This window comes from Aulostomus chinensis, chromosome 1 (assembly GCF_037954235.1).
Source record: "Aulostomus chinensis isolate RoL2024-O1b breed Wild chromosome 1, RoL_Achi_v1.0, whole genome shotgun sequence".
NCBI classification, from domain to species: domain Eukaryota; kingdom Metazoa; phylum Chordata; class Actinopteri; order Syngnathiformes; family Aulostomidae; genus Aulostomus; species Aulostomus chinensis.
This window is the reverse complement of record NC_141320.1, coordinates 25,197,031-25,205,825: the sequence shown is the minus strand read 5'-3', so window position 1 is coordinate 25,205,825 and position 8,795 is coordinate 25,197,031. Positions and strand designations below refer to the sequence as shown.

Sequence of the window (8,795 nt, the reverse complement as noted above, 5' to 3'; positions counted from 1 at the left end):
ATTACATCACTGTCGCATCATTTTGAGGATAGTAGCAACTCTCACTACATCACTTTCAGCATCATTTTGAGGTCCGTAGCAACTCTCACGACATCACTGTAGCATCATTTTTAGGTTTTAAGCAACTCTCAATACGTCACTGTAGCTTCATTATGAGCTTCATAGCAATTATCACATTAGTGTTAGGATCATTTTTAGCTTCGTAGCAACTCTCACTACATCACTGTCGCATCATTTCTTAGGTTAATAGCGACTCCCATTACCTAACTGTAGCATCATTTTGAGGTTCGTAGCAACTCTCACCACATCACTGTAGCATCATTTTAAGGATAATAGCAACTCTCACCACATCACTGTAGCATCATTTTAAGGATAGTAACAACTCTCACCACATCACTGTGGCATCATTTTGAGATTGGGAGCAACTCTCACGACATCACTGTAGCATCATTTGTAGGTTTTAAGCAACTCTCAATACGTCACTGTAGCTTCATTATGAGCTTCATAGCAATTATCACATTAGTGTTAGGATCATTTTTAGCTTCGTAGCAACTCTCACTACATCACTGTCGCATCATTTCTTAGGTTAATAGCGACTCCCATTACCTAACTGTAGCATCATTTTGAGGTTCGTAGCAACTCTCACCACATCACTGTAGCATCATTTTAAGGATAATAGCAACTCTCACCACATCACTGTAGCATCATTTTAAGGATAGTAACAACTCTCACCACATCACTGTGGCATCATTTTGAGATTGGGAGCAACTCTCACGACATCACTGTAGCATCATTTGTAGGTTTTAAGCAACTCTCAATACGTCACTGTAGCTTCATTATGAGCTTCATAGCAATTATCACATTAGTGTCAGGATCATTTTTAGCTTCGTAGCAACTCTCACTACATCACTGTCGCATCATTTCTTAGGTTAATAGCAACTCCCATTACCTCACTGAAGCATCATTTTGAGGTTCGTAGCAACTCTCACCACATCATGTAGCATCATTTTAAGGATAGTAGCAACTCTCACCACATCACTGTCAGCATTTTTTTGAGGTAAGTAGCAACTCTTACTACATCACTGTCGCATCATTTTGAGGATAGTAGCAACTCTCACGACATTACTGTAGCATCATTTTGAGGTAAGTAACAACTCTCATTACATCACTGTAGCATCATTTTGAGATTAGTAGCAACTCTCATTACATCACTGTAGCATCATTTTGAGGTTCGTAGAAACTCTCACGACATCACTGTAGCATCATTTCTTAGGTTAGTAGCAACTAACTACGTCATTGAAGCATCATTTCTTAGTTTTGTAGCAACTCTCATTGCATCACTTTAGCATTATTCTAGATTAGTTGCAACTCTCACCACATCACTGTAGCATCACTTCTTAGGTTCATAGCAACTGTAATTACATCACTGTAGCATCATTTTGAGATTAGTAGCAACTCTCACAATATTACTTTAGCATCATTTTGAGGATAGTAGCAACTCTCACGACATTACTGGAGCCTCATTTTTAGGTTTTTAGCAACTCTCATAACATCACTGTAGCATCATTTTGAGGTTCGTAGCAACTCTCATTGCATCACTTTAGCATTATTCAAGATTAGTAGCAACTCTCACCACATCACTGTAGCATCATTTTGAGGTTCGTAGAATCTCTCACGACATCACTGTAGCATCATTTCTTAGGTTCATAGCAATTCTCATAACATCACTTTAGCATCATTTTGAGGTTCTTAGCAACTCTCACTACGTTACTGTCAGCATCCTTTTGAGGTTTTTAGCAACTATCATTACATCACTGTGGCATCATTTCTTAGGTTTGTGGCAACTCTCATGACATCACAGGAGCCTCATTTTGAAATAAGTAGCAACTCTCATTACATTACTTTCGCATCATTTTGAGATTAGTAGAAACTCACATTGCATCACTTTAGCATTATTCTAGATTAGTAGCAACTCTCACCACATCACTTTAGCATCATTTTGAGGTTCATAGAATCTCTCACGACATCACTGTCAGCATCATTTTAAGGTTCGTAGGAAGTCTCACTAAATGACTGTCACCATCATTTTGAGGTTAGTAGCAACTCTCACTACATGACTGTAGCATCATTTTGAGGTTTGTAGCAACTCTCATTCCATCACTTTAGCATTATTCTAGATTAGTAGCAACTCTCACTTCATCACTTTTAGCATCATTTTGAGGATAGAAGCAACTCTCAAGACATCACTGGAGCATCATTTGTTAGGTTAGTAGCAACTCTCATTACTTCACTGTAGCATCATTTTGAGATTCGTAGCATCTCTCACGACATCACTGTTCCATCATTTCTTAGGTTAGTAGCCACGAACTATGTCATTGAAGTATCATTTCTTAGTTTTGTACCAACTCTCATTGCATCACTTTAGCATCATTTCTTAGGTTCATAGCAACTGTAATTACATTACTGTGGCATCATTTTGAGGTTAGTAGCAACCCTCACGACATCACTTAAGCATCATTTTGAGATTAGTAGCAACTATCACTACATCACTGTCAGCATAATTTTAAGGTTAGTAGCAACTCTCATTACATTACTGTAGCATCATTTTGAGGTTCGTAGAAACTCTCACAACATCACTCTAAGCATCATTTTGAGGTTTGTAGCAACTCTCATTCCATCACTTTAGCATTATTCTAGATTAGTAGCAACTCTCACTACATCACTGTAGCATCATTTCTGAGGTTCGTAGCAACTCTCACTACATCACTTTCAGCATCATTTTGCGGATAGTAGCAACTCTCACGACCTCACTGTAGCATCATTTCTTAGGTTAGTAGCAACTCTCATGACATCACTGTAGCATCATTTCTTAGGTTCGTAGCAACTCTCATTACATCACTATGGCATCATTTCTTAGGTTTGTAGCAACTAACTACATCAATGTTAGCATCATTTTGAGGATTTTCGCAACTCACACTACATTGCTGTCCGCATCATTTCTTAGGTTCATAGCAACTCTCACGACATCGTTTAAGCATCATTTTGAGATTAGTAGCAACTCTCACTACATCACTGTGGCATCATTTCTTAGGTTAGTAGCAACTCTCACTACATCACTGTAGCATCATTTTTAGGTTCGTAGCAACTCTCACGACATCACTGTCAGCATCATTTTAAGGTTAGTAGCAACTCTCACTACATTAGTGGAGCATCATTTCTTAGGTTTGTGGCAACTCTCACTACATCACTGCAGCATCATTTTGAGGTTCGTAGAAACTCTCACGACATTACTGGAGCCTCATTTTTAGGTTTTTAGCAACTCTCACTACATCACTGTAGCATCATTTCCTAGGTTAGTAGAAACTCTCATTACATCACTGTGGCATCATTTTGAGGATATTAGCAACTCTCACCACATCACTGTAGCATCATTTCTTAGGTTAGTAGCAACTCTCATTACATCACTGTCAGCATCATTTTGAGGATTTTAGCAACCCTCACTACATTACTTTAGCATTATTCTAGATTAGTAGGAACTCTCATTACATCACTGTAGCATCATATCTGAGGTTCGTAGCTTCTGTCACTACATCACTTTCAGCATCATTTTGAGATTAGTAACAACTTTCACTGTATTACTTTAGCATCATTTTGAGGATAGTAGCAATTCTTATTACATCACGATAGCATCATTTTGAGGTAAGCAGAAACTCTATGCGACAAGGTGAGCCTTGAAAACGGCATCGGTCGAGCTTCCCGGGCTTGGGATATCCGATATCCGACATCCGGCATCGTTGTGAGAAACAAAGGGGGCTGCGCACGTGGCAGATTGGCACAAGGTAGGAAAGATCAGGCGCTGTGTCAGCCTCCCTGCCTGTCAGTCAGAAGGCTGTGTCCCTGAAGCTCATGTCTGTTCCTAAGCTCAGCAAGTCATACTTACCTGGCAGGGGAGATACCATGATCAGCAAGGTGGTTCTCCCCGGGTGAGGCTCAGCCATTGCACTGGGGCTGTGCTGACCCTGGTGAATTCCCCAAATGTGGGAATCTCAACTGCATAATTTCTGACAGTGGGGGACTGCATCCGTGCTCTCCCCTGTGATCATGTGAAAAAACAAAAGAAAGAAAGAAAGAAAGAAAGGCAGATGACGGCGGCAACAACGGTGACCGCCTGTACCGGCCAGTTGGCGGTCTCCTCTTGTGCTGGCCAGCCTGAGGAGACCGCGGAGGACGTAGCCTCGATGAGCTCCCAGTATTTCTCACACCTTCCAGCCCTAAATGAAGAGGGCAGTGTTTCTGCCACATTTAGTTGAGGGTCATGGTATCTGACAAGCCCTGGGCTCAGGACAATACATCCACGGCTCGTCTTCGCAGTAAGTGGAAGGATACCAGAGAATTCATGCGTGGGAGGAGATCAACTTGGAAAACTCGGACTCTCAACTCTTACTACATGACTGTCAGCATCACTTTGAGGTTATTTGAAACTTTCACTACATTACAGTTCAAATCATTTTGAGTTATTAGCAATTCTTACTGCATCACTGTCGCATCATTTTGAGATCATTAGCAGTTCTTCTTACATCACTGTAGCATTATTTTGAGGTTAGTAGCAACTCTTACTACATGACCGTAAGCAAAAACATTTCCTACCGGAGAGCAGAATCGTGGCGTCAGACGAGGCAGGAGGAGGAAGCCCGCAGCCCAGACTACACAAACGATGGCCGGGAGAGGATAATCAGAACACCACAGATCATCGGCAGCTTGATATGAAAGGCAGACAACTACGCGTCTTACCCACAGAAAGCGCACCACGCACACACCGGCCCAAGGGAGACAGCCCAGCTCCCGGTAACACCACACCGCTGGACGGAGCAAAACTGGAGTAAACAGGGGGCCCATGACACAGAATAATGGAGCAGAGCAAGCATGCATACCTTTGTTTGTAACCAATCTGCAGACCAGCGAGACGCCACCACGCACGGCTGTAGGCTCCGTAAAGGAGGGAGAGGAAGTGGAAAGGACGGAGAAGGGTCGGACCAGGTCTACTTCTAGGTGACCACTCACTATCGTCTGCCACACTGCCCCTCACGGTGGGGAGTGTAGCGCTATCCTGCCACAGTACATTTGTTTCATTCTTTTGCTCTTGCACTTTAATTAAAATGGACTTGACTTGAGAATGTTTTGTTTCAAAATATAGATGAATTCCCAGATTTATAGGTAGCATGAGTATGAAGTTGCACTTGCACCCGGTGGGAAAATGTCCTCTGCATTTGACTCTAACTATGTAGGAGCAGTGGTAGCAGTGTCAGCCTGGGGGCTTGGTCAAGATCAATGACAGGAGTAGCAGACAGGTAATATCCATAGCATGCTTGTTGTTTTAGAGGAGTAAGGGTACACTGTTGGTCTCTCACCTGATGCGCTGTCATCAGCACAAATGATCTGTTCCTAAACATCAAAATCTACCATCCCCCCTGATTGTTTTTTACAACTGGAGTACTGGTTAACACTTTAGAAAGCCTTCATTCAGAGCTGTGAAGAACCTTGAACCTGATATCCCAGACATCAAAGTGGGCCACTAACTGGCCAGATGAAGCTATGCTAGGCTGCTGTATTCTGAAGAGCTAAAGTAGCAGCTTCTGAGAGGGATGCTAACCTGGATGTGTTAATCTCCTACTTTCATATCAGCCCCCAACTTGGAGCTCTGACAGCCTCCAGCTTGTTGTTCCTGTTTCTGCTTCAGTCAACAGGGAACTCCAACCTGCAGTAGAATCTTCAACAACAATGGAATAGAAAAGTGAGGAAGAAAAACTAGAATAAACTTACAAAGCTGAGAAATGTTCATGAAGAAGAAAGGCACACGTTATGATTGAGGCCAGAAACTAAAACTCCACACCAAATGTACTTTGACTTGTAGGATAATGAACTTGAATGTGTTGAAACAGCAGATCAATGAATCCACTACCACACAACAAGATGATGACCCCCTACCACAAGATGGCGTCACAGATCCTGACGCTCTGAGCAGGAAACACAGAGCAAAACATTACAACAAAGCTCCTGTTGTTCCCTACAGGAAAAACTGTGGCTCTGATGAGAAGAAGGATCCCAGCGTCCTCTGAGGATCCATGGCCGCACCATTGGGTAGAAGGACGATGGGGTCGGCACCAGGAGGAACCCTGGTGTCTCCGATGCAGGGAAGATGGAGCAGTGAAGAGGCCACATTGTGGCGTCCTAAAGAGGACATTTGGTGGAGCCTGAGACAGCAAACATCACGCCCCCTTCATCAGAAGAACCACAGCACCAGAAGAAAGAATCCTGGCAGTGACGACAGGGAGGATCAGGGTGACCTCCTCACCTCCACCTTTGAACCTTCAAATGAACTTTAAAAAGCTTTAGAGTGGAGAAGGTTTTTAAAACCTTTTATTGTTTTTTCCTTTCATTCTCATTTGTGCGATTGTCTGATTTATTAGAAATAAACACTGTCTGCTGGGTTTCCATCGACTGTGATTCTCTTTTTGCATGCAAGTTGAAAGTTATGCCAATAAAAACCACAAGTATTTGAAGACCAAAGGAAGAACCCCCAAAGTCAGGACCCTGAGATCAAAGTGAGCGCTCTGATCTCAGAGGTCTGGGATATTTCCCATCCCATGGCCCTTCAAATAAGAGCCCTGTGTCTCTGTCTCAAAGTTTTCAACCGTATTTGTTTGTTAAATTAAAACCAGACGACCACTGTGGTCCTTTTTTACACGGTAAGTAAAGCACAGATGCCCTGGTGGACCTGTTGGCACCCTGGACTTTGAATCCAGTGACCTGAGTCCAAGTCTCAGTTCCAGCAGGTTTCCTGCAGCCTTCAGCAGAGCTGCCATGTTTCTCTGTAGAGAACTAAGTGATGCTCTCAGCAGGTTGAGGGCACCACCAACAAGTGAGGGATGAACCTCTGACTTCCTTCTTGTCAAACAGGAAACTCCTAATACGTCATTTGAGTAAAGTACCTCATATTCCTGACATCCAAGTAGTAGTGAAGTGGAGGAAGAAGGGAGGAGATCTCCAACAGGATCCTTCTTCCCTCTGTCCTCCTTGATCTCATGGATCACCACAGTCAAGGGGAGACCCAAGCTCCCGGATGGATCTGGCACTCAGGAACTGCTGAGTTTACCAGTGGACTTTGTTCCATCCATGGTTCAGGAACAGGACTCCTCCTGGTTAACCTGGTATCTTTCCACCCAACTGTGGGTTCTTGGAGAATTTTTCATGTCGTGTCAAGAAATCAGGCTGGTGGGTTTTCAATGAGAGAAATTCTGGTAACTTAATTTAGTGGCATGTTTGTTGAAGCCGTAATTAACTGATAAATTAAGGAAGGCCTGGCCAGTCTTTGCTCCCAGGTCATACGATGGAGTTAGAAAGTCCTGAATAAATCTGGAGTTCCTTGATTTCCTTGTGGTTCTTGTTCCTTTTGCCAATGTAGTCTGGAACAAGAGCAAGATGAACCTCCACATAGCAACAGGTTGATTGCAGGTAATGTCAAGTTGTATTTAGAGGAACCTCCTCCTTGTGTTTGGTTCCAGGGTGGAAGGGTGAGCCCTCTGGACTCTGGATCCAGTGATCAGAGTTCAAGTCTCAGAAGGACCTTCCTGTCTGGAATGTGTCCCATGTAACAAACTGATCAAGAGATGTTACGTGGTTCAAATGTTCTGGTTCATTTCTTACTGCCATGAACTCAGACTGTGTGTTTAATGTTAACAATAAATGTAACAACTAAGGAGCCAGTAGCTCCTGTGGAAAAAAATTCTACTTTGTCAGTGAATTAATTCATTTGATATTGAAGTCTGCAAATGTCAGTGTCTGTCAGGATGGCCGAGCGGTCTAAGGTGCTGCGTTCAGGTCGCAGGCTCTCCTGGAGGCGTGGGTTCAAATCCCACTTCTGACAAAGGACATTTTCTCCACATTCCTATGCATCCACAGTGGTAAATTCCAAACCCGTTGAAGTTGCTCTCCACTGATGGGAGTGAGTGGTTGAACTGGCAGCAGAGGAGGCAAAGGAGCTTCCCTGTGATGTCCCAACATCGCCTGGTTTCCTCCAACATGGAGCAGCCACCAAACTCTAACTTCAATGTTGGATCAAAGTCTGCTGAAGGAATGTGTTTTCTTTCAATTCACATTTTGTCCATTAACTTCATAATCAGAGACTCCATCTCATCACATGACTAAAGTCTGGGTTCTGTCGTGGTGGTAAAATATCCTTCCATGCCCCTCACTAGTTTGCACACAGAAAAGCATATTTTACTGGTTTCAGATCTCTTAGCTTGTTCTCTCTCTTAAACCTGCTGAGGCAGCTTTCATTGTGTGATTGATTTTAAAATATAAATGTGGAACAGAACCATTGGAATCAGATGTCAGGACATTTGAAGGAATGTCAATCTCCTTTTGAAATGTTGCAGTGTGCAGCTGAGGCTCTCTGGCAGTGGCACCAGGAGCCCCAATGGCAGAACCTGGACCCTCCTGGAGGAGAACCACAGGTGAGGGCCTTCTTGGCTCCAGATTGATGGAAATCAAGTGTCTGAGGCTGTTAGCAGCCATTAAGTTGATCTGGTTGGCACTGGTATTTGTTCTTGCTGCAGCTCAGGAGTGATTCAGGAGAAGAGTTTCAGAACAGCCCAGGTTGGGGACTGGAATTTTAAAATGTCCCCTGGAACCAAACAACCTTGGAGGGTAAAACCTCCAATCATAGCCACTCAGATGCAGCAGCAGAAGAAGCTGTCATCCACCCTGACAGTCAGAGCATCAAGTCAAGAAAACAT

At 43.2% G+C, this 8,795-nt stretch overlaps 1 non-coding gene across 1 annotated transcript; it reads left to right on the top strand.

The window, feature by feature from the left end:
• The first annotated feature begins 3,932 nt into the window (after positions 1-3,932).
• On the top strand, positions 3,933-4,096 carry LOC147270889 (U1 spliceosomal RNA). Its single transcript, XR_015116715.1, has one exon. It is a non-coding gene; the product is annotated as a U1 spliceosomal RNA (small nuclear RNA).
• Positions 4,097-8,795: the final 4,699 nt, after the last annotated feature.